We start from the raw sequence: 20,070 nt of genomic DNA on the forward strand, positions 1-20,070 counted from the left end.
ACCAGTCAGAATGGCTATTACTGAAAAGTCAAAAAATAACAGATGCTGGCAGGGTTGCAGGGAAAATGGAACACTTATAAAGCATTGGTTGGGGTGTAAATTGGTTCAACCATTGTGGAAAGCAGTATGGCAATTCCTCAAAGAGCTAATAGCAGAAATACCATTTGACCCAGCAATCCCATGGGAATATAAATCATTTCACCATAAAGACACATGTATGCAAATGTTCATTGCAATGTTGTTCTCAATGGGAAAGACCATGGAATCAACCTGAATGTCCATCAGTGACAGACTAGATAAAGAAAATGTGGTACACATACTCCATGGACTTTCATGTGGCCATGAAAAATGAGATCATATCTTTTGCAGGAACATGGATGGAGCTGGAGGCTAAGTAATGCAGGAACAGAAAACCAAATACCACATATTCTCACTTATAAGAGGAAGCTAAATTATAACTTACAAACACAAAGAAGGAAACAACAAACACTAGGATCTACTTGGATGGAGAGGGTGGGAGGAGGGAGAGAAGCAGAAAAGATAACTATTACAAAAACCCTAAGGAAATGGTTTGGGGAAGAACACAGTAAGGCATATGATTAATTTTTAAATTGGCATTACAGTTAATGTATGTTGTAAAAGACATTAGAGTAGGGACAGGATGAAAAGAAGTTTTCTGAAGCTGGAGAGACCCAGACACTTACAAAAAAGGCAGAATCTGGTAGGATGAGAGGAAGGGAATTATTCTGTGAGACCATTTTCAAGGCTGTAGTAACTATGACTTTTGTCTATCCATCCCATTTCCCACCCCTCTTCTTCTGATTCCTCTAGAGAAACTATTCCCTGACTACATGTTTCCTTAGGGGCCTCTCAATGGCAGTATCCTGTCATCTTCACACAGATGAGTACTTACCCAGATCATTCAGTTCACATGTGCAGTCTTCCCAGCTGGGGGACTACTTTAAGAATGAACACATGACCCAAGTGGAGCAAATGAGAGTTTTCTCTGAGGGTAATGCAAGGACATTGGAAGACAAACCTATTTTCACTCATGGTCGCTAAGCTTGAGAATTTGGTTCAGGGATATTGTCACCCATCTTGACTACCACATAGAGGGAACTTGTCTGTAAAACAGACAAAGAGAGGCAAAAAGGTAGAGAAAGAAAAGTTGCCTGAATGACAGTGTTTGAACTTCTAGATCCAGATATGCCTGAAGCCAATCCATTTCTGGATATGTTCCCGTGTTATTTGAGTCAATAACTTCACTTTTTACTGGAAACAAAACAAAACAAAACAAAACAAAACAAAAAACAAAACCAATGTGGAAAACAGTGAGTACTTGAAAAGAGGAAACGCTCTTAAGTAACAAGAGAACCAAAACCAAGAGATATGGCAAGAAATATATGAAGTAAGATTATCTTAGAAAAGTATCTTTGTAAAATTTATTATTGTCTGTTTTGTAAAAACTGCCTATTTCAGAAAAAAAAAGCAAAGTTGTATTTTTTAAAAACCAAGCTAAAATTCTAGATGATATCAACATTGTGGTTGAGGGAGAGTAGTTGTACATCAAAGAATCATGAAAATATATTTAAATATTTATCTTATTAGAGAAATTATGTAGATATTAACATACTTAAGAAGTAAAGATATGCAAATAAATGTTTGGAATCTTGGGGAAATTCCCAATATTTGGGTCTGAATTAAGGAAAAATATTCTAAGAACAAAATCAAAATCAAACTTTTAAGCAGCAGAAAAAAAATCTTCTGCATTCAAGGGTAGTAAACAGTGGGGAAGAAAAGAAAGAGCAGTAAAATAAATCAGAACTACAAAAAGGAGGCAGGAGAAGAAAACAGATCACTGAGAGAAAGACTTCTACTTTCTCTGTAAATGTAAACCTAAATGAAATAACACATGACAAAGACCAACCACTTTCTCGCTTCCTTCACCTCTACCATCAGTACTCAAAGCTACCACTACTACTGCTTGCCCATAGGATTCTCCCTTTAATCTGCATTTTGGCTTCTCTACTTTTATAACAGTTCCTAGAAAAGGCTATGTATTTTTGTGCTACAAGATACATGTACATAGCTGGAAATACTCAAAGGGAGAATATGAACATTTCTATGAAACAAACACATAATTTTCTGTATAATACCAAATATTTTATCATTTATATACACCTATAAATGGACTTATTTTTGCATTTTACCTATAACATACAGACTAGTGTTTTAGAAACTATTGCTCCTAAACTCTAGCTGTCACCACCCTTGCCTATGAGAATGAGCCACTATACTTATGAATAATAAGGTAACATTTGTCAAACTGTTGGTCAATAAAGTGATTGTCAATGAATGCTGAAATATTTTCCATATTAAAAGTAGTCAATAAATGTTACAATAATCAATCCAGGTTGTGTATGTGGCAACTTTTCAATGTCAAATTGTTTTTCATCTGACACCAAAGATGTTCCTTCACTGCTAGATGATATTTGCTCAGGGAATACAAGCTTAAATTTTTTTCTAAGTTAAACATATATATGACAATAAACCCATAATGAAAACTCAACACAAATTACTTTTAATTCTTGTTTTAGATGAATATGAAAAACTGAATGTTGACTACATCATTTAAAAACATATATATCCCCAAATTTCTATGACTGCTTACTCAAGTTTATCATTATTAGTTTGTGGTGAAAACCTGTTTTTTATCCATCATCCAAGGGAAAAATGACAGCAACCGATTAATGTAAGCAACTGGAATTCCAAAACATTAATTTTGTGTAAGAGAGTGCAAAGAGAATGGGCAAAGGAGATTTAGACAGACCTAGTCGCTATTCTTAGTTACATTATTTGGTATTTATGTGATCATCAGGAACTTACTTTATTTCATTGAGTTTCTGTTTATAATTAATAAAATTGTGATCATACCAGATAAAGGATAGTAAGTGCATTAAATAAGATATATAGAAAGTGCCTGGCATATAGCAATTACTCAGTAAATAAGAACACCCTTTTCAAAACTAAATTTTCTTTTCAAATTTTAAAAAAATTATTCCTTTAAGTATTTACTGTGAACATATTATCCTAAGGGAGAAGAATAGGTAGATAGAACAATGATGTGGGAAGGAAAATTTCACTCCATACTTTTTGTAATTTTTGAACTATGTGACTATATTATATATTTGAAACTAAATAAATGAAATTTAAATAAAAATAATAAAACAGTAAATTGAAAAATATAGTCAAATAAATATTACACATGAAGTCCTAATAATTTTATGTGATTCCCCTGAAAGTAGGGATTATGTCTTATTTATGTTAGAAATGCTTGTTTCTTGTTGCCGTAAAGAAGTAGCGCTTGAACATAAATTTAATTTCCTCAGCAAGACCATTTTTACTTCCTGCAGAAAGGATACACCTGCCAGCAGTTTTGCCATGAGAGTACACTGAACAAAGGAGACAGGGTCAAGACCACCCTACTGCTATGTCTGGTTTCTGTTGGCTGGAACGGAACCTCACATTCTGTATTTGTCCTGATTGGTTAGCAACTTAGAACTGTTTAAAAGAGGCAAAGGCAGAGGAGAACAAAGGAAGGAGGAAGTAACTTGTGGAATGTTGAGAAAGGTAAAAACACCTTCAAATAAGGAAGAGGAATAGGCTATGACCTAATGCTTGCTTGTACCAGTATAAGCATGCCAGGGCAAATATTTAGGCTAAATTATGGGAGCTAAGAACATAAAGTTCATTGATTTTTTCATTATGGCTAGCAGATATTTAAGAATGTTAGCACAGGTCCTTGAATAAATTTTGCTTCTAAGAGAAGTTACTATTTATTCCTAATTAGATGGGGAGGAAAGTCTTTGAAGAGGAACCCCTACTTTACTTTTTACATTTATCTCTGGGACCCAAAATTTTTGAACAATGCTTGGCACATAGTAAATATTCACAAACATCAGAACAAATGGATGTAGGAGAAATGGTTGTATTTTTGAGACATCTATGTACATTTTGATCATATATGTACAGTAGAAAAAATAAAACTGAAATTAACTCTTATTGTTTCTAAGTACCTAAGTTATATAATAGAATATGAGTACAGAAACTTAATTTACTGGACTATCAGTGTAACCAAAAATAATTGGTTCCCAAATGATATATTTAATGCTTGTGTGTATAAAAATAATCCAAAAATATTGTGATTTGCCATAGTATCTTTTTTTAAAATTATCATTAATTTCTAGAGATTTGTAGAGAAAAGTATATTTCTAACAGTAGAAAAATTATTCACAAAGAATAAGGTTATCACCCTTTATGGAAGAGAAGACAAAAGTAAATTATGAAAGAAGAAAAAATACTTTTGCTGTAGTGGATTATAAGAATTTATGATTTAAAGTAGAGCAACAAATTAGTGTTAGAAAGGTATCTATGTCTGATTAAATAAATACAAACAATGACACATACATTATATTCTGAAATTTTTCAGCATCATCACTATAAGTCATATAAACCTTGAGTCCAGAAGAAATGTGAAGATACTATCTGGAAGATTACCTCTAAGTGTTTTTTTAATGCATAACATTTTAAAAAGACAAATGCAAAACACATAAAAATGTTATTAGTATTTGAGTGACAGTGTCAAGATTGTGGGGAATTTTATCTTTCCTGTTTCTATTTTTCACTTTTTAAAATAATTACATATATGTAACATTTTTAAGATGCCATCTGGGTTTAAAAAAAGTAACCACCCACTGTACACTATGATTGTAGCCAGGTCATAGATTGAGCAATCTCATACACACAGATGCAAATTCCGTTTTCAATAGTCCTCAAGAAAAGGGATTTGCAATTAGCACCACCTGTTTAACAAGGGTGCTGTGATTCAGTCTATCTACCTTATTTGATAACCTTATGTGCTCTCCTATCTTCTCTCCCCTGCTATCAAATGGAACACCAGCCACAGGCAGTTGGCTAAACAGCCAGGGAAACTGCTCTAGTCACTCAGGCATTTGCACATGTCTAAAACACTTTATGTCCTTTTGTGATAAAATTACTCAAAACATAAAGAAAGGAAGTAGCAGCAATAAATCATGCTGGCGTAGTACAGGTTATTTATTCTGAACAGGATGGCTGACAAACGAACCTGCTGTCACAACATATGAGAGCACTTAAAATAATGAGAATTTCTGAAACAACTTGAAAAGAGTAAAGAAAGACACTGTCTCTGTTTTATCCATAAGACAGTCTCAAAGCAAATGCAGGTGACAGATTTGATCTGACATATTGATGGTTAAAAAAAAGCAACATGATCTCCCAGTGTGGTTTTGCTGGTTTTTATATGAAAGAGTATGGGCTTCTGAGTCAAGCAGACTGAGGTTTTATGCTAGCCCTAACATTCATCCCTAGTAAGTTATTTAACCATTTTATTACCCATTTGTAAAAATGGGGACTACAATAGCTACTTTATAGACTGGTAGTTGGGATTAAGTAAAATAATAAAGTACAGAACACATTTTATGGCTATATAAAATTTTTTAGATGTTTGAAATAATTTCTAATTATAAAAATATGTAGTATGTATGGCAAATAATTGGCTCTCAATAAATGTTGAATCATTTTCTTGGTACAGACATAAATATTAAAGTAGGGTTTCTTCAGTTTTTTTTTTTTTTTTTTTTTTTTTTAAAGAAAGGAACTAGAGGTTATCAAGTATCAAGTTCAGACCTCTACCTCTAGGGAGATCTATCACATTAAATAAATATCCTCTGATGACCTTCAGCACAATGGTACAAGAGGGATTTTTCTCAGTGTCTAAGAGAAAAGAAATTTAAAAGGGAAAATATGATCAATTAAATCCAGAATAGACTAAGTTAATGTTAATTGTAAAAGAAAGACTCACTTCTAAGGACCTCTCTAGTTTAAATGGCTAAAAGCTACAAACCCATAGTAAGCGAAACTCACAAACAAAACCCATTATGATAGTTAATTTGATGTGTCAACTTGACTGGCCAAAGGATGCCCAGATTAAACATTATCTTGAGGTGTTTCCAGATGAGATTAGCATTTGAAAAGCTAAACTCAGTAAAGTGAATTGCCCTTCCCAGTGTGTGTTGCATTATGCAATCAGTTGAGGGCTTGAACCAAATAAAAGGCAGAGGAAGGAGGAATTCTCCCCATTTGCTGACTGCCTGCCTGCTTAAGCTAGGACATCCCTCGGACTGAGATCTGTATCCTCAGCTCCACTAGTTCTCATGCCTTCGGACTCTGACTGAGTTACAACACTGATTTCCTAGCTTGCAAATGGCAGACTGTGGGACTTCTCAGCCTCCATAATCACGTGAGCCAATTCCTCGTAATAACTCTCCCTTTATATAAGAATTTCTTTTGCTTACTGTCACCGTGAAATTCTTCAGGGAATAATCTAACTTTGCTATGCATGTGTATATGTGTAATATTAATAGTGGATATCATTTGCTTGTTTGATTTTATTCTATTTAATACACAAACATTTTATATAATGACTTACTATGTATCAGGCACTATTCTAAGTATTTACAAATATTAATTCATTTAATCCTCTTCACTCTAATGGTAGGGACTCTTATCCTCAATTTAAAAGATAAGTCTTATGAGTGGTTTTCATCTTTATACATATCTGTATTTTCTGATTTTAACCAATGAATATTTATAGACACATACATATACACACAAATAAAATGGTGCACAGAAAATACTAAGCCCCTTTTTGGCAGAAGAATGTGGAAGGGTAAAGGAAATAAAGTAAATATGTAAAAATAGCATTTTTACTTTTTAAATATAATCAGTTTATATCCTGTCAGATTCTTTAATTTTATTTCTTACTTCAACTGGCTGTCTTTCTTGTTCATCCTGCTACTAACTCATACAGTGTTTTTAGGGGGAAGGAGGTTGGCTATGTAAAGGGCTGGGGCAGGAGTGTTTGTTTATTTTGCAGTATAATGCAACCTTCTTTTTTTTTTATTATTATACTTTAAGTTCTAGGGTACATGTGCACAAAGCAAAGTTGTCCATCAACATTTTTTAAGCACCTACTATATCAGGCACAAAGTCAGGGCACTTAAGGAGTACTGAATAAGGTAGATACTAAGACTCAAAGTATCCTGCCCACAATAAGTTCACATTCTGGTTCAAGAGCTACATTCTAGAACAGAGCACTGAGAAGGCAGAAATGAAAAATGGATTTAATAATATAACATTTTGCTTTTGTCTTTTTATTCATACAACAGCATAAAATCAAGGATAGAATTCTTTACATTACCTAACGCAGTAACTTACAGTTTACAAAATGCTTTCCCATGTGTTTATTTGTTGTCCTTAGAACAACATATAAAGGGAGAATTATTTCTAATGATAAAGCCTGTTTAACACAGTATGAACCAAAGCTTGAATAGTTTGAGTGACATCTGGAGATCACAGTGATAAAGGGTATAATGATGAAAGAAAGCAAAGTAAGTTAAAATTATCTATGTTAATTCAGCAAACATTTAACAGACATTTATTGAATGCAGGCAGGTCTGATGTAGTTATAATTGTACATCAATGAACTACATAGTTTGTAGTCCTGCTGGCTTTGTAACATTATTCTGCTTTTATGATAGATAGATGCATACATACATGAATACATTATATAATACATATAAAATGTAGACATACATTTATTATGTGTATATATGTGTATGTGTGTGTAAATATATATATACACACACTAGTAGAGTTAACTGTTCATATATTTATCTTTTCTCAATAGGGTATGAACTCCTTGATAATAGGAAACATGTTTCATTCATCTTTATGACTTCAAGACCTAGCAAAATACCTGTCATATAATAAGTACGTGATAAAGGTTTTTTAAGTGCATAAGTGAATTATAAATTCTCTATATATTAACACTTTAGATGGTACATTATCTGAAGCATAGGGACACAGTTTAATTTAAATATATGTGTTAACTCTCATGAAAATGTTTCATTCAGGTATTTGTATTAAGAGAATTGTTGAATGTTGAAAACCTGAGTTTTGATTCATAGATTGAAGATATTCAGTTCTTAATAAAGCATGGTTACAAAGCTGTCAACCTCTTCTGTTACCAACTAATTGCAATTATTCTTTACTGCCAGTTTTTCTTTGATGTGTATAAAAAATGAATAGGGCAGTCATTGAAGAAGCAATATACTAGCAGCAGCCAAGAAAGAAAAATGTAGTAATAATAACTAAATATTCCAGACTAACTGCAAAAATATGAACATCAGCAAACAATTATTACAATAATGTAATATAGGACACAACATAAAAAACTACAAACAAGTTTAAATTATTCTAAGCAGCTGTTTCACATAAAAATGATACAACTGAATGTTTTCCAGTAATGCATATATTGATCTAATACCATAAAAAATATTGATGTCTACTGGGGGAACCAGCCCCCAATATTTCAATATAGGTTCTTTCTACTTTCCCTAAGTGTCGGCCAGTCTGAGAAATAAAGAGAAAGAGTACAAAGAGAGAAATTTTATAGCTGGGCCTCCAGGGGTGTCATCACATATTGGTAGGACCATGATGGCAACCTTGAGCTGTGAAACCAGCAAGTTTTTATTAGGGATTTTAAAAGGGGAGGGGGTGTACGAACAGGGAGTAGGTCACAAGGATCACATGCTTCAAAGGGCAATAAAGATCACAAGGCAAGGCAAAATTAGAATTACTGATGAGGGTCTATGTCCCACTGTACACGCATTGTCTTGATAAACATCTTTACAGGAAGCAGGGTTTGAGAGCAGACAACTGGTCTGACTGGAATTTACCAGGCTGGAATTTCCCGATCCTGGTAAGCCTGAGGGTACTGCAGGAGACCAGGGCATATTTCAGTCCTTATCTCAACCGCATAAGACAGACACTCACAGAGCAGCCGTCTATAGACCTACCCCCGGGAATGCATTCCTTCCCCAGGGTTTCAATTATTAATATTCCTTGCTGGGAAAAGAATTCAGCGATATTTCTCTTACTCGCACATCCATTTATAGGCTCCCTGCAAGAAGAAAAATATGACTTTATTCTGCCTGACCCCGCAGGCAGTCAGATCTTATGGTTATCTTTCCTTGTTCGTTGAAAATTGCTGTTATTCTGTTCTTTTTCAGGGTGCACTGATTTCATATTGTTCAAACACACATGTTTTACAATCCATTTGTACAATAGCGGTCCTGAGGTGATGTACATTTTCAGCTTATGAAGATAACATGATTAAGAGATTAAAGACAGGCATAAGAAATTATAAGAGTATTGATTGGGGAAGTGATAAATGTCCATGAAATCTTCACAATTTATGTTCAGAGATTGCAGTAAAGACAGGTATAAGAAATTATAAAAGTATTAATTTTGGGAACTGATAAATGTTCATGAAATCTTCACAATTTTTGTTCTTCTGCCTTGGTTCCAGCTGGTCCCTCCATTCAGGGTCCCTGACTTCCTGCAACAGATGTCCTTTAAGAGTTCATCAAGAAAGTAAAAAGAGAGATCAGTTTTACAGTGGAGAACTACTGACTTCACATGCTATAACATAATGATTGTCAACCCAAAATAGTAATCAGTTAAGCTCATTTTATTTGGTGTAGAAAAAATAATCATTTATACCTTTCTTCATGCTTTAAATTTAGATGAAGCATACTTTAGGTGCTTTTAATTTATGTCAACCTAGTGCTTTTCAAAACCTAAATGCACCTGCTCTTTTATGTAACTGGGTGCCAAATTTACAACTCTCTTCATGGATTCAGGCTCTCCAAAGTTACTGAGCAACTGCATGTATACTATCTAGACCTCAAACAATTTCACAATCCAGAGTTACCTGTAATTAATTTTGTTTAATCATTGTAATATTAACAAATTAGGTACTTTATATAAGGCATTGGGGAAAATAAACTGGTGAGGAAACAAAACATTAAGCGAACAGTAAATAAACTATGGCTGGTTCCAGACAAGTTGGGTATGCGCACTCCACTTTATTTTCTCTACTAATTGCAATTTTAAAACTCTAGACAAAATTCAAAAAGCAACTAATAGAAGACCTTACAAGAGAAAGAAAATAAAGTGGACTGGATAGGAACTTCAAGAGAAAACCCCTGGGAGTGAGTGGGAGTGAGATCCCTTCTTTTTTTTTTTTTTTTTTTCGAATCGGAATTTCACTCTTGTTGCCCAGGCCTGGAGTGCAATGGCATGATCTTGGCTCACTGCAACCTCCGCCTCCTGGGTTAAGGCAATTTTCCTGCCTCAGCCTCCCGAGTAGCTGGGATTACAGGCATGTGCCACAACGACCAGCTAATTTTGTATTTTTAGAAGAGATGGAGTTTCTCCGTGTTGGTCAGACTGGTCTGGAACTCCCAACCTCAGGTAATCTGCCCACCTCAGCCTCCCAAAGTACTGTGATTACAGGTGTGAGGCACTGTGGCTGGCCCCTGGGTTTTTCTTTTTGTTTGTTTTGCCCTCTCTATACCCCAGCATGGGCACTAAAGAGACCCACAACCCAGAAACATCAACAGACACATACTAAAAAAAAAAAAAAAAAAAAAAAAAAAGTCCCAAGGAAAGCCTGCTGTCTCTAGCTAAAGGATCAGAAAAAGGACAGCCAACAGAACAAAAACATTTTGATTGTACTTGCCTGCTCCAGGAAAACAGCATAAAAACAGAGACTCCTTCCTCTCCCCACGGAGCACTGCAGCTTCCCAGATTGTGAGCAGAGCTCTGTCCACCAACCACAGCCTGAAAAACCAAGCAGCACCCACTCCATACCTGTGGGGATTGTGGTAAGAGCCCTTTTATCCTTGCCCTGCAATAGTGAGAGAGGCCCCTGTTCCCAGATACAGGTTCTCAGCAGAAACTGTATTGCATCCTTGCCCTTCAGTAATGAGATAGTACCTCTTCACCCCCAACCCACACCGGCTGCAACTGGGTGCTGCAGCCAACAGATTGTGGACAGACCCTCTCCTTCATCCCCATGATGCAATCATGAGCCAGAATACCATGTCCTCTCAATTAGAGAGCTGAAGGAGGATTACTGAGAGTGTTAGAGGGAAGAATTTTTATAATCTGCATATGAAGTCCTGGACAGATCCCTGAACAGACAATGCAAGAAGCTGACCAAAATCAAAACAGCAAACACTTTAAGAACTCAGCAGTGGTATAAAATAACTCCCAGGTTTTAGATTGGCTTCGGGATAACACATAAGTGGGGCAGACCAGAAGCACATTGGAAAGGCTTTGAAAACTAAACTGACATTTGAACTGCAGCCCACAAAAATAAGCAAAGATATGTATATGTCATCTAACAGGAAGTAAAAAATAGGAAGAAGGGTATCATAAAATAATATGTAAAAGGTACAGGATACCATTTAAAACTACTTGTCATATTCAGAACTAGGAAAATTTCAATTTCAGTGAAAAAATACAATTAACATATGCCAACACTAAGATGATATAGATGATGATTAATTCCAAATATTTTAAAGCAGCTATCATTAAAAGGCTATCACTTTAGAACTAAAAAATGGAATAACCAAAAACCATACTAGATGAGCTCAATAGCAGAACAAGATGAAATAGGAAATAAACTATAAACTTGAAACCTGAGTAATACCAATTTTAAAATCTGATGAACAGAAAAAAGAAATTAACAAATGAACCATCTTGGATACTCTGGCAGTACAAAGGAAGGCAGGGAGATGGGGAGTAAAATATCTAATATATGTATCCTCAGAGTCCCAGAAAAAAAGGAGAAGAGCACAAAACTAAAAAGAAATTTTGAAGAAATACGAGCAAAAGCTTCACAAATTGGGGGAAAGTCATAAACATACAGATTCAAGAAACTGAGTGAACCAATGTCAGTCCAAACCAAAAGAAATTCCGGCTGAGATACATCATAATCAAATTTCTGAAAACTGAAGACAAAAAAAAAAAAAAAAAAAAAAAAAAATTCTCGAAAGCAGCCAGAAAGAAATGATGCCTAACATAGGAGTAATAATATTTTGACTAGGAGAACAGCAGCAGATTTTTTCAAATGAAAGCAGATTTCTCATCAAAACCCATAAAGACTGGAAGTAAATGGTTACATTTTTGAAATGCTGTAACAAAAGAACTGTAAATTCAAAATCTTAAATCTATCAAAAATATCCTTCAAGAGTTAAGGTGAAATACAAAGCATTCTCAGATGAAGGAAATCTAAGAACATTTGTTATCCACAGGCTTGCTCTAAAAGAATGAATAAAGGCAGTTTTAGAAACAGAAAGATAGGAAATAATAACAGGAAACTTAGAACAACCATAATGAAGAAAGAGCAATAGAAAGAGTAAGTATTTGGGTAATTATAAGAGAATATTTTCCTTTTGAGTTCTTTATGTTTGATGGCTGAAAGAAAATTACAGCACTGATGGGTTTCTCAAAGTATATAAAGGAATATTTAAGACAACTATATAACAAAGAGGACAGGTAGAGAGGCTTATAAAATAATAATATTTCTAGATGTGGCTGGGTGTGGTGGCTCATGCCTGTAATCCCAGCACATTGGGAGGCCAAAGTGGCCAGACCATCTGAGGTCAGGAGTTTCAGACCAGCCAAGCCAACATGGTGAAACCCTGCCTCTACTAAAAATACAAAAATTATCTGGGCATAGTGGCAGGTACCTGTAATCTCAGTTACTTGAGAGGCTGAGGCAGGAGAATCACTAGAACCAGGTAGGCAAAGGTTGCAGTGAGCCAAGATCGTGCCGTTGCACTCCAGCCTGGGCAACAAGAGCAAAACTCCACCTCAAAAAAAAAAAAAAAAAAAAAATTTCTACATGCTACTTAGAGTGGTAAGATGTTGAAAGACTATGATAAGTCACACACACACATAAACACACACACATATTCCTAGAAAACTATGAAAAGAGATGTGCCCCAAACACTACAGATGAAAGAAAATGAAGTACTAGAATAATAAAATATGCTGCAGTAACCCAAAAAAGAACAGAAAAAAAGGAACCAAAAAAAGAAAAACAGTGAGAACAAGTGGAACACAGCCCAAAATATCATTCTAATGAGCAGTGAATTGAGCTGTTTTTGTTTTTTTAATATGCTTGTTGGCTGCATGTATGTCTTCTTTTGAGAAGTGTCTGTTCATGCTCTCTGCCCACTTTTTAATGGACTTGCTTGTTTTTCTCTTGTAAATTTGGTTAAGTTCCTTGTAGATGTTGGATATTAGATCTTTGTCAGATGCATAGTTCACAAATATTTTCTCCCATTCTGTAGGTTGTCTGTTTACTCTGTTGATAGTTTCTTTTGTTGTGCAGAAACTCTTAAATTTAGTTAGATCCCATTTGTCAATTTTTGCTTTTGTTGCAATTGCTTTTGGTGTCTTTGCCATGAAAACTTTGCCTGTTCCTATGTACAGGATGGCATTGCCTAGGTTTTCTTCCAGGGTTTTTATAGTTTTGGGTTTTATATTTAAGTCTTTAATCCATCTTGAGTTGATTGTTGTATATGGTATAAGGAAGGGGTAAGGAAGGGGTCCCACTTCAATCTTCTGCTTATGGCTAGCCAGTTAACCCAGCATCATTTATTGCATAGATATTCTTTTCCCCATTGCTTATTTTTGTGAGTTTTGTTGAAGATCAGATGGTTGTAGATGTGCACCCTTATTTCTGGGCTCACTATTCTGTTTCATTGGTGTACGTGCTTGTTTTTGTACCAGTACCATGCTGTTTTAGTGACTGTAGCCTTATGGTATAGTTCAAAGTCAGGTAATGTGATGTCGCTGGCTTTGTTCTCTTTACCTAGGATTGCCTTGGCTATTTGGCCTCTTTTTTGGTTCCATATGAATTTTAAAGTAGATTTTTCTAGTTCTGTGAAGAATGTCATTGGTAGTTTGATAAAAATAGCACTGAATCTAAATTGTTTTGGGTAGTATGGGCATTTTAATGATATTGATTCTTCCTATCCATGAGCATGGGATGTTTTTACATTTGTTTTTGTCTTCTCTGATTTCTTTGAGCAGTGTTTTGTAATTCTCCTTGTAGAGATCTTTTACCTTCCTGGTTAGCTGTATTCTTAGGTATTTTATTCTTTTTGTGGCTGCTCTGAATGAAACTGTGTTCTTGACTTGGCTCTCAGCTTGGACATTGTTGGTGTATAAAAATGCTGTTGACTTTTGTATGTTGATTTGGTATCCTAAAACTTTTTTGAAGCCATTTGCTAGGTCTGAGCTTTTGTGTAGAGAGTATAGGGTTTTCTAGGTGTGGAATCATAAGTTGGCAAATAGAGATAGTTTGACCTCATCTTTTTCTATTTATATGCATTTTATTTCTTTCTCTTGCCTGATTCCTCTAGCTAGGACTTGCAGTATTGTGTTCAATAGGAGTGGTGAGAGAGGGCGTCCTTGTCTTGTGTCAGTTTTCAAGGGGAAAGCTTCCAGCTTTTGCCTATTCAGTATAATGTTGGCTGTGGGTTTGTCATAGATGACTCTTATTATTTTGAGGTATGTGCCTTCATTTCCTAGTTTATTCAGAATTTTTAACATGAAAGAATGTTGAATTTTATCAAAAACTTTTTCTACATCTATTGAGATAATCATGTGTTTTTTGTCTTCAGTTCAGCTTATGTGATGAATCATATTTATTGATTTTTTTTTTTTTTTTTTGAGGCACAGTCTCACTCTTTCACCCAGGCTGGAGTGAGGTGGTGTGATCTTGGCTCACTGCAACCTCCGCCCCCCGGGTTCAAGTGATTCTTCTGCTTCAGCCTCCCGAGTAGCTGGGATTACAGGCACCTGCCACCATGTCCAGCTAATTTTTGTATTTTTAGTAGAGATGGAGTTTTACCATGTTGGCTAGACTGGTCTGGAACTCCTGACCTCAGGTGACCTGCCTGCCTTGGCCTCCCAAAGTGCTCGGATTACAGGCATGAGCCACTGCGCCTGCCCATATTTATTTATTTATTTATTTATTTATTTATTTATTTATTGAGATGGAGTCTCCCTCTGTCGCCCAGGCTGGAGTGCAGTGGCACGATCTCGGCTCACTGAAAGCTCCACCTCCCAGCTTCAGGCCATTCTCCTGCCTCAGCCTCCCGAATAGCTGGGAGTACAGGCATCCGCCACCACACCTGGCTAATTTTTGTATTTTTAGCAGAGGTGGGGTTTCACTGTGTTAGCCAGGATTATCTCGATCTTCTGACCCTGTGATCCACCCACCTCAGCCTCCTAAAGTGCTGGGATTACAGGCATGAGCCACTGCGCCCGGCCTTTTTTTTTTTTTCTTGAGATGGAGTCTCGCTGTGTCGCTCAGGCTGGAGTGCAGTGGTGCCATCTTGGCTCACTGCAACCTCCACCACCCGAGTGCAAGCGATTCTCCTGCCTCAGCCTCCCAAGTAGCCAGGACTACAGGCACGTGCCACCATGCCTGGCTATTTTTTTTTTTTATACTATAGATGGGTTTTTTGCCATGTTGGCCAGGCTGGTCTCGAACTCCTGACCTCAGGTGATCCACTTGCCTTGATTTCCCAAAGTGCTGGGATTACAGGCGTGAACCACTGTGCCCGGCCTGATTTTTATGTGTTGAACAAACTTGCATCCTGGGGATGAAGCCTACTTGATCATGGTGGATTAACTTTCTGTTGTGCTGCTGGATTCAGTTTGCAAGTATTTTGTTGATTTTTACATCATGTTCATCAACAATTTTGGCCTGAAGTTTTCTTTTTTTTTTCTCTTGTCTCTTCGAGGTTTTGGTATCAAGATGATGCTGGCCTCATGAACTGGGAAGCGTCTTCCCTCCTCAGTTATTTCATATAGTTTCTGTAGGAAAGGTACTATGTCTTCTTTGGACGTCTGGTAGAATTTCGCTGTGAATCCATCAGGTCTTGGGCATTTTTTGGTTTTCAGGCTATTTATTACTGATTCAATTTTGGAGCTCATTATTGGTCTGTTCGGGGAATCAATTTCTCCTGGCTCGGTCTTGGGAGGGTGTATGTGTCCAGGAATTTATCCATCTCTTCTAAGTTTTTTTGTTTGTGTGGGTAGAGGTGTTTGTAGTAGTTTCTGATGGTTGTTCCTGTTTCTGTGGCATAAGTAGTAACATTCCCTTCATCATTTCTAATTGTTTTTATTTGGATGTTATCTTTTCTTTATTAGTGTAGCTAGTGGCCTATTAATTTTTTCAAAAAACCAACTGCTGGATTTGTTGATCTTTTGAATGATTTTTCATGTCTCGATTTCCTTCAGTTCAGCTCTGATTTTTGTATTTCTCATCTTCTGCTAGCTTTGGGTTGATTTGTTCTTGCTTCTCTAATTCTGATTGAGTTGTGAAGTTAGTTTGTTAATTTGAGATCTTTCTTACTTTTGATGTAGGTTTTTAGTGCTGTGAGTTTCCCTCTTAACACTGCCTTAGTTTTGTCCCAAAGACTCTGGTAAGTTGTGTCTTTGTTCTCATTATTTTCAAAGAACTTCTTGATTTCTGCCTTAATTTCATTATTTACTCAAAAGTCATTCAGGAGCATTTTGTTTAATTTCCATGTAACTGTATTGTTTTGAGCGACTTTCATTGTGTTGACTTTTATTTTTATTGTTCTATGACCTGAGAGTGTGTTTGGTGTGATTTTGGTTATTTTACATTTGTTGAGGATTATTTTGTGTTTAATTATGTAGTTGATTTTAGAGTATATTCCCTGTGGTGATGAGAAGAATGTATATTCTGTTGTTTTTGAGTGAAGAGTTCTGTAAAGGTTTATGAGATCCATTTGGTACAATACTGAGTTCAGGTTCTGAATATCTTTGTTCATTTTCTGTGTCAATGATCTGTCTAATTCTGTCAGTGGAGTGTTGAAATCTCCCACTGTTATTGTTTCATAGTCTATGTCTCTGTAATTCTCTAGGAACTTGCTTTATGAATCTGGTTGCTCCTGTGTTGGGTGCATATGTATTTACAATAGTTAGGTCTTCTTGATGAATTGAACTCTTTACCGTTATGTAATTTCCTTCCTTGTCTTTTTTGATTTTTGTTGGTTTGAAATCTGTTCTGTCTGAAATGAGGATTGTCAACCCTGCTTTTTTTTCTGTTTTTCATTTGCTTGGTAGATTTTTCTTCGTCCCTTTATTTTGAGCCTGTGAGTGTCATGTGTGAGATGGGTCTCTTGAAGACGTCATACTATTGGGTCATTTTTATCCAGCTTGCCACTCTTTGCTGTTTAAGTGGGACATTTAGCCCATTTGCATTCAGGGTTAGTATTGCTATATGTGGATTTGATCCTGTCATTGTGCTGTTGGTTGATTATTATGTTGGCCTGTTTGTGTGGTTATTATGTTGGCTTGTTTATATGTTATTATTTTGACTTGTTTGTGTGGCTTATTTTACAGTGACAGTGGTCTTTGTGTTTATGTTTGTTTTTGTATTAGGTGGTAGTGGTCTTTCTTTTCTATATTTAGTGCTTCTTTCAAGATGTCTTGTAAGGCAGGTTTGGTGGTAAGGAAGTTTATCAACATTTTCTTATAGAAAAGGCAGAGAGGCTTTCAGTTGCCCCTGGAGGCTCTGTCCAGGGAGTTGCTGAGTTGGTACTGACTTAGCTCTGGTGGGGTGTGATTGGAGGCCCAGGCCTGGATGACCCACCCGGTGAGGAGATATGGGAATGGGCAACCACATAACACTCTGGCCACTTTTCCATAGGGCTGCTTCAGTGTGCTTGGGGCCCTTTCCAGTCCCTAGTCACCTTGGATTTTCCAGAACCTGGAGGTGTCACCAGTGAAGGCTGCAAAACAGCAAAGATAACAGCCTGTTCCTCCCTCTGGGAGCTTTGTCACAGGGAGGTACTGACCTCTTATTGTCCCAAGGGCACCTGCAGGAAGTGGCTGGAGACCCCAGTTAGGAGGTCCTGCCCAGTGAGCAGGAGTAGGATCAGTACCTTCTTAAGAAAGAAGTTTGGCCACATTTTGGCTGAGCAGCTGTGCTGTGCTGGGGGTCCACCTCAGCCCCCAGTCATGTCACACACTCTGAAGCCTAAAGGCTGGAATGGCTAAGTTGTCCAAACAGCAAAGATGGGAGCCTACCCCTTCCTCTAGGAGCACTGTACCAGGGGGAATTTAGATCATTTTTGGCTGGAGAGCTCGGGCAGGGAGTGGTTGGAGGCCTTAGTTGGGAGGCTTTGCCTAGTGAGGAGAAACAGGATCAGGCACTCCCTTAAAGCAGCAGTCTGGCCTCGTTTTGGTAGAGCAGCTGTGCTGTGCTGGTGGATCCCTTCTACTCCAGGTCAGCTCACACTCTCCATAGTGTGAAGACTGGAATGGCTAAGATGCCTTAACAGCGAAGATGGTGGCCTGCCCCACTGCCTGGGAGCTCCTTCTTAGGTAGGTGCAATGCTGCTACTGGTAGCTGGCTGGAATTTCAAGCCAGTTGGTTTTATCTTGTGAGGTGCTGTGGAAGTGGGGCCTGCGGGCTGTTGCTGCTCAGTGCCCTGGAGTCAGTCTGTTTCCTAGGGGTATGCACAGAAGTCTAACTTCCCAGTTTGCTGGAACTGCCGCTACTTTTGTCAGAAATTGCAAGTATCTATCGCTCTGGGGTGTCCATGCATGCCTGAACAGCTGCTCTTCTGAGACTCCATGTAGCTTGGTTTGTCAGACTGAAGGCCCTGGTTGAGTGGGTTCACAAGGAGATCTCCTGACTGAGGGTTGTATAGATCTGTGGGAGAAATGTGGTTTCCCAGGGTCACTCATTCACTCACTGCTTCTTTGGGCAGGGGAGAATTCCCTGGGTCTGTGTTGCTCCCATGTGGGCCATTGCCCTGTTTTGCTTTTCTTCATTCTCTTTGGGTCAGGTTGTTTTCCTGATTAATTTCAGCGCAAGTACCTGGATGTTATTGTTGAAGGTGTATTTATTTGGCCCTTATATTCCTTTCCTTGAGAGCCATGCACACTAGCTCCTTCTAATTGGCAATCTTGGCCACTCTCCTTGCTTTTTTTTCTGTATAAAACTGCCTCACAACAATCTGCATTTTGGGGAGGCACAGCCTTCAAGAAAAATGAAAATGTCCTCTTTAAAGAACAAAAGGAATGTTTGGCTCACATAAGGAAAGTTCTCACCCAAGTTCTCAATCAGATCTATTTATGCAAACGAAGGATTCAAGCTTGTTTAGTTCTGATTGGCCAAGATAGTTGAGCCCTTGATTGGGTGACTTCTTAAGACCCAAACTAGAAGGCTCTGTGAGATGTTTCTTCTAAAGGGCTAGTGATGGGTCATTTCTTGCCAGGTTTTCTTGGCTTTGGTCACAGGAACTGTTCTGGCTTATGGGAGTAAAGTAGGATGTTTATCTAGATTTGCCTTTTCTATGAACAAATGGCATGTAAACACTCTTCTTTCACTCCACCATGGCCGCTTTGTTCTGTAATCTCAATTTGGGTATTTCTTCTATTAGTCACAGTGAGTACATCTAGTCTGGAGTGCTTGGAGTCTCATTTACAGTTTAACTTCACACTAATGTGTTAAGAATTTTTGCATCTGTGTTCATTAAGGATATTAGAAACTTTCTTTTCTTGAATTTACTTTTTCTAGTTTTGTTATCAGAATAATAATGCTGGCTTCACAAACTGAGTTGGAATGTGTTCCATTTTTTGAAAATGAGTGTGATTTTTGTGAAAGATAAGTACTTGTGAAAGATAAGTATTACTTATTTTTAAAATGTTTTATAGGATTCACCATTGAAGCCATGTGGGCCTGCAGTTTTTTGTGGGAAGGTTTTTTGTTTTGTTTTAACTTTTCATTTTGAAATAATTTTAACTTTTTAGAAGAGTTGCAAAAATGGTTCAGAGAGTTCCTGTATCTTGTTCACCTAGGTTTCTGCAGTCAACAATTTACACAATTACAGTGTATTTATCAAAACAAAGAAAACAGCATTGGTACAACACTATTAAATAACTGTAGGATTTATTCAAATTTTACTATATTTTTTACTGACGTTCTTTTTCTTTTCCAGGATTCAATCTAGGATAAGTGCATTTAATTGTCATGTCTCCTTCATCTCTTCCAATTTG

The 20,070-nt window shown here is 36.9% G+C and overlaps 1 protein-coding gene and 1 pseudogene across 19 annotated transcripts in view; one reads left to right on the forward strand and one right to left on the reverse strand.

Annotated features, from left to right (window-relative positions):
* Window positions 1-11,025, reverse strand: part of LOC104655134 — a 70,039-nt pseudogene extending 59,014 nt beyond the window's left edge.
* RIMS2 (regulating synaptic membrane exocytosis 2) overlaps window positions 1-20,070 on the forward strand; it is a 792,768-nt gene that overhangs the window by 130,201 nt on the left and 642,497 nt on the right. The gene's annotated exons all lie outside the window — the stretch shown is intronic.

The sequence above is a fragment of the Rhinopithecus roxellana genome, chromosome 9, assembly GCF_007565055.1.
Source record: "Rhinopithecus roxellana isolate Shanxi Qingling chromosome 9, ASM756505v1, whole genome shotgun sequence".
NCBI lineage: Eukaryota > Metazoa > Chordata > Mammalia > Primates > Cercopithecidae > Rhinopithecus > Rhinopithecus roxellana.